Source organism: Arachis hypogaea, chromosome 1 (assembly GCF_003086295.3).
Source record: "Arachis hypogaea cultivar Tifrunner chromosome 1, arahy.Tifrunner.gnm2.J5K5, whole genome shotgun sequence".
In the NCBI taxonomy this organism is placed as follows: Eukaryota; Viridiplantae; Streptophyta; class Magnoliopsida; order Fabales; family Fabaceae; genus Arachis; species Arachis hypogaea.
In genome coordinates, this window is record NC_092036.1 from 33544520 (window position 1) to 33551411 (window position 6892).

Below are 6892 nucleotides of genomic sequence, written 5' to 3' on the forward strand. Positions count from 1 at the left end.
TGGCATTCAGAGCATTGATTTCAAGAACTCCCTTCCTCTGAGGCGTCCCATTATTCACGGAATTCCTCTCAGAAGTGTACATGAACTGGTTATTTGCAACCATGTCAATAAGTTCTTGAGCTTCTGCAGGCATTTTCTTTAGGTGAATGGATCCACCTGCAGAATGGTCCAATGACATCTTGGAGAACTTAGATAGACCATAATAGAATATATCCAGAATGGTCCACTCAGAAAGCATGTCAGAAGGACACCTTTTGGTCACCTGTTTGTATCTTTCCCAAGCTTCATAGAGGGATTCACCATCTTTTTGTTTGAAAGTCTGAACATCCACTCTAAGGTTGCTCAGCTTTTGAGGAGGAAAGAACTTAGCCAAGAAGGCCGCGACTAGCTTATCCCAAGAATTCAGGCTATCTTTAGGTTGTGAGTCCAACCATATTCTAGCTCTGTCTCTTACAGCAAAGGGGAAAAGCATGATCCTGTAGACTTCAGGATCTACTCCATTAGTCTTAACAGTCTCACAGATTTGCAAGAACTCAGTTAAAAACTCGTAGGGATCTTCTGATGGAAGTCCATGGAACTTGCAGTTCTATTGTAGTAGAGCAACTAGTTGAGGATTCAGCTCAAAATTGTTTGCTCCATTGGCAGGGATTGAGATGCTTCTTCCATCAAACTTGGAAGTAGGTGTAGTATAATCACCAAGCATCCTCCTTGCATTATTATTTTCGGCTGCCATCTCCTCTTCCTTTTCGAAAATTTCTGTAAGGTTGTCTCTGGACTGTTGTAATTTAGCTTCTCTTAGTTTTCTCTTCAAAGTCTTTTCAGGTTTAGGATCTGCTTCAACAAGAATATTCTTATCCTTGCTCTTGCTCATATGAAAAAGAAGGGAACAGAAAATAATAATAGGGATCCTCTTTACCACAGTAGAGAGATTCCTTTATGTTAGTAGAAGAAAAAGGGAATAGAAGAAGGAAAAGGTAAGAATCCAAACACAAGGGTGAAGATAGGTTCAGATTCTTTGAGATGAAGAGAAGTGTTAGTAAATAAATAAATAAATAGAATAAGATGAGGGAGAGAGAATTTTGAAAATAAATTTTGAAAAAGAGTTAGTGATTTTTGAAAATTAAAAGAAGAATTAAAATTAAAATTAAAATTTAAAATAATTAGTTAATTAAAAGAATTTTGAAAAAGAGGGAGAAGTTTTCAAAAATTAGAGAGGAAAAAGTAGTTAGGTGATTTTGAAAAAGATAAGAAACAAACAAAAAGTTAATTAATTAGGAAAAAATAATTTGAAAATCAATTTTGAAAAGATAAGAAGTTAGAGAAGATATTTTGAAAAAAGATATGATTTGAAAAGATATGATTTGAAAAGATATGATTAAAAAGATATTTTTGAAAAAGATTTGATTTTTTAAACTTAAAATTGATTACTTGACTAACAAGAAACTACAAGATATGATTCTAGAATTTAAAGATTGAATCTTTCTTAACAAGAAAGTGACAAACTTCAAATTTTTTAATCAGTCATATTAATTGTTAGTAAAGTTTTAAAAATTATGAAATAAAATTAAGAAAAAGATTTTGAAAATCAAATTAAAAATTTTTGAAAAAATAGTAAGAAGAAATGAAAAAGATTTGATTTTCGAAAAAGTTTTGAAAAGATAAGATTTTTTTTTAAATTGAAAATTTGACTTGACTTATAAGAAACAACTAATTTTAAAAATTTTGACTAAGTCAACTCAAATTTTCGAAATTTTGAGAGAAATAAGGAAAAGATATTTTTTATTTTTGAATTTTTAATGATGAGAGAGAAAAATATAAAAAAATGACCCAAAACATGAAAATTTTTGGATCAAAACCAATGATGCATGCAAGAACACTATGAATGTCAAGATGAACACCAAGAACACTTTGAAGATCAAGATGAACATCAAGAACATATTTTTGAAAAAAATTTTATGCAAAGAAAATATGCAAGACACCAAACTTAGAAATCTTTTATGCTTAGACACTATGAATGCAAAAATGCATATGAAAAACATCATACAACAAAAAACAAGAAAATTTAAAGATTAAACAAGAAGAGTTACCAAGAACAATTTGAAGATCATGAAGAACACTATGAATGCATGAATTTTCGAAAAATGCAAGAACACGATGAATATGTAATTGACACCAAACCTAAAACATGACACAAGACTCAAACAAGAATCACAAAATATTTTTTGATTTTATGATTTTATGATTTTTTTTCAAAATTTTATTAGGAAGAAGAAAATAAGAAATTCAAAATTTTTAATAAGAATTCCAGGAATCTTTCAATGTTAGCCTAAAGCTCCGATCCAAGGGTTGGACATGGCTTAATAGCCAGCCAGCTTTAGGATACAAATCAGACATACAACAGCTGATATTTTGATTAACTTGCCTCTATGCTGATGATTGGAAGCCTCGGTACAAAAGAATTAAACATGGCTTTACAACCAGCCAGGCTTCAACATGCTTCATGAAACACTAGAATTCATTCTTAAAAATTTAGAATAATTTTCGAAAACAAATGAGAAATTTTTGAAAGATTTTTGAAAAATTGTTGAAAATAAAACAAAAAGAAAATTACCTAATCTGAGCAACAAGATGAATCGTCAGTTGTCCAAACTCGAACAATCCCCGGCAATGGTGCCAAAAACTTGATAGGCAAAATTGTGATTTCTAATAATGGCATTCATGTTCGTTCTCTCCCTGGTATTGGCGCCAAAAACTTGGTGCATGATACCATGGTCCAAACATAACTTCACAACTTTGCACAACTAACCAGCAAGTGCACTGGGTCGTCCAAGTAATAAACCTTACGTGAGTAAGGGTCGATCCCACGGAGATTGTTGGTATGAAGCAAGCTATGGTCATCTTGTAAATCTCAGTTAAGCGGATAATAATTGGTGATGGAGTTTTCGAATAATAATAATAAATAACTAGAAAATAAAGATAGAAATACTTATGTAAATCATTGGTGGGAATTTCAGATAGGCGTATGAAGATATTGTGCTCCTTTTGAATCTCTGCTTTCCTACTGCCTTCATCTAATTCTTTTTACTCCTTTTCATGGCAAGCTGTATGTAGGGCATCACCGTTGTCAATGGCTACATCCCATCCTCTCAGTAAAAATGGTCCAAATGCTCTGTCACAGCACGGCTAATCATCTGTCGGTTCTCGATCATGTTGGAATAGAATCCATTGATTTTTTTGCGTTTGTCATCACGCCCAACAATCGCGAGTTTGAAGCTTGTCACAGTCATTCAATCCTTGAATCCTACTCAGAATACCACAGACAAGGTTTAGACTTTTCGGATTCTCATGAATGCCGCCATCAATTCTAGCTTATACCACGAAGACTCTAATTAAGGAATCCAAGAGATATGCGCTCGGTCTAAGGTAGAACGGAGGTGGTTGTCAGTCACGCGTTCATAGGTGAGAATGATGATGAGTGTCACGGATCATCACATTCGTCATGGTGAAGTGCAACGAATATCTTAGAACAGTAATAAACTGAATTAGATAGAAAATAGTAGTAATTGCATTAAAACTTGAGATACAGCAGAGCTCCACACCCTTAATCTATGGTGTGTAGAAACTCCACCGTTGAAAATACATAAGTGTGAAGGTCCAGGCATGGCCAAATGGCCAGCCCTCAAAACGTGATCACAGGATCAAAAATACAATCCAAGATATGGTCAAAAGACCGAATGGTCAAAGACTATACTGTCAAAGATGTCTAATACAGTAGTAAAATGTCCTATTTATACTAGACTAACTACTAGGATTTACATAAGTAAGTAATTATTGCAGAAATCCACTTCCGGGGCCCATTTGGTGTGTGCTTGGGCTGAGCTTGAGCTTTACACGTGCAGAGGCCTCTTTTGGAGTTGAACGCCAAGTTGTAACGTGTTTTTGGCGTTCAACTCTGGTTCGTGACGTGTTTCTCGCGTTTGACTCCAGAATGTAGCATGGAACTGGCGTTGAGCGCCAGTTTGCATCATCTAATCTTGAATAAAGTATGGAATATTGTATATTACTGAAAAGCTCTGGATGTCTACTTTTCAACGCCATTGAGAGCACGCTATTTGGAGTTCTGTAGCTCTAGAAAATCTATTTCGAATGCAGGAAGGTCAGAATCCAACAGCATCAACAGTCCTTTTGTCAGCCTTTTATCAGAATTTTGCTCAGGTCCCTCAATTTCATCCAAAAATTACCTGAAATCACAGAAAAACACACAAACTCATAGTAAAGTCCAGAAATATGAATTCAGCATAAAAACTAATGAAAACATCCCTAAAAGTAGCTAGATCCTACTAAAAACTACCTAAAAAGAATGTCAAAAAGCGTATAAATTATCCGCTCATCAAACCACAATCCAAAATATGGAGCAATATCATATGGGAAAATTTGCAAGGACGAGGACCTTGATAAAGTAAAACTATAGCTAAACAAAGATTTTAAATACTTTAATTAGTACGTACCTTAAGTTGGCATTTCGTGGTTAATGAATAACCCGTTTCAGCAAGTGACAACATCAATGGGATGGTAACCCTACAACAACATAAGCCAACATTTATATTGGCTGAAAAGAACAAGAAATAGAATGAGAAGAAATATTGCTGATGAGCGGATAATTTATACGCTTTTTGGCATTGTTTTTGGTATGTTTTTAGTATGTTTTAATTAGTTTTTATTATATTTTTATTAGTTTTTATTTAAAATTCACTTTTATGGGCTTTACTATGAGTTTGTGTATTTTTCTGTGATTTTAGGTATTTTCTGGCTGAAATTGAGGGACCTGAGCAAAAATCTGATTCAGAGGCTGAAAAGGACTGCAGATGCTGTTGGATTCTGACCTCCCTGCACTCGAAGTGAATTTTCTGGAGCTACAAAAGCCCAATTGGCGTGCTCTCAATTGAGTTGGAAAGTAGACATCCTGGTCTTTCCAGCAATATATAATAGTCCATACTTTGCCCGAGAATTGATGGCCCAAACCGGTGTTTCAAATCAGCTTCAGAATTCCCGGCATTAAACGCCGGAACTGGCACAAAAATGGGAGTTAAACGCCCAAACTGGCACAAATGCTTGCGTTTAACTCCAGAAAAAGTCTCTACACATGAAAGCTTCAATGCTCAGCCCAAGCACACACCAAGTGGACCCCGGAAGTGGATTTTTACGTCATTTACTCATTCTTGTAAACCCTAGGTCACTAGTTCACCATAAATAGGACTTTTTGCTATTGTATCGGTACCTCATGACACTTTACACGTTTCATACTGTACCTTCTACGGCATGAGTCTCTAAACCCCATGGTTGGGGGTGAGGAGCTCTGCTGTGTCTTGATGGATTAATGCAATCACTACTGTTTTTCATTCAATCACGCTTGCTTCAATTCTAAGATATCACTTGTTCCTCAACTTGATGAATGTGATGATCCGTGACACTCATCATCATTCTCATCTATGAACGTGTGCCTGACAACCACCTCCGTTCTACTTTAGACTGAGTAGATATCTCTTAGATTCCTTAATCAGAATCTTCGTGGTATAAGCTAGAATTGATGGCGGCATTCAAGAGAATCCGGAAGGTCTAAACCTTGTCTGTGGTATTCTGAGTAGGATTCGAGGATTGAATGACTGTGACGAGCTTCAAACTCCTGAAGGCTAGGCGTTAGTGACAGACGCAAAAGAATCACTGGATTCTATTCCAACCTGATTGAGAACCGACAGATGATTAGCCGTGCTGTGACAGAGCACGTTGAACATTTTCACTGAGAGGATGGGAGGTAGCCATTGACAACGGTGAAACCCTACATACAGCTTGCCATGGAAGGAGCCTTGCGTGCATGAAGAAGAAGACAATAGGAAAGCAGAGATTCAGAAGATAGAGCATCTCCAAAAACCTCAACATGTTCTCCATTACTGCAAAACAAGTATTCATTTCATGTTCTTTTACTTTTCATAATTAAACCTAAGAATTATTGACATCCTGACTAAGAGTTACAAGATAACCATAGCTTGCTTCAAGCCGACAATCTCTGTGGGATCGACCCTTACTCACGTAAGGTATTACTTGGACGACCCAGAGCACTTGCTGGTTAGTTGTGCGGAATTGCAAAAGTGTGATTGCAATTTCGTGCACCAAGTTTTTGGCGCCGTTGCCGGGGATTGTTCGAGTTTGGACAACTGATGGTTTATCTTGTTGCTTAGATTAGGAATATTTTATTTTTGTTGGTTTAGAGTCTTTTATTTGAGTTTAGTTTCATATTTTAAGTTTGGTGTCAATTGCATGCTTTTATTTTCTTTTAAATTTTTCGAATTTGCATGTTCCTAGTCCTTTCTTGATCTTTAAAAATTCTAAGTTTGGTGTCTCCCTTGTGTTTTCCTTTAAGTTTTCGAAAATGTGTGTTTGATTTTCTAAAAATTTTAAGTTTGGTGTCTTTTGTGCTTTTATTCACTTAAAAATTTTTCAAAAATTTGTTCTTGGTGTTCATCTTGATCTTCAAAGTGTTCTTGGTGTTCATCTTGACATTCAAAGTTTTCTTGTTTGTTCTCTTTGTTTTGATCTAAAATTTCTAAGTTTAGTGTCGATTTGTTGTTTTTCTCTTCCCTCATTAAATTTTAAAAAAAATCAAAAAAAATCTTTCCCTTATTTTACTCATAATTTTCAAAATTTTGCATTAATTTAGTCAAAGATTTTCAAAATCATATCTTTTTTTTAGTCAAGTCAAAATTCTAATTTCAAAAATTGATCTTTTTAAATCTTTTTCAAAAATCAAATCTTTTTAATTTCTTTAATCATATCTTTTTAATCATTTTTTTATTTGCAATCATATCTTCTCAATCAAATCTTTTTCAAAATAATT

The 6892-nt window shown here is 34.7% G+C and overlaps 1 non-coding gene across 1 annotated transcript; it reads left to right on the forward strand.

Moving 5' to 3' along the window:
* The first annotated feature begins 233 nt into the window (after positions 1–233).
* Positions 234–340, forward strand: LOC112714446 (small nucleolar RNA R71). The gene has a single exon (XR_003159265.1). It is a non-coding gene; the product is annotated as a small nucleolar RNA R71 (small nucleolar RNA).
* The last annotated feature ends 6552 nt before the right edge of the window (positions 341–6892 follow it).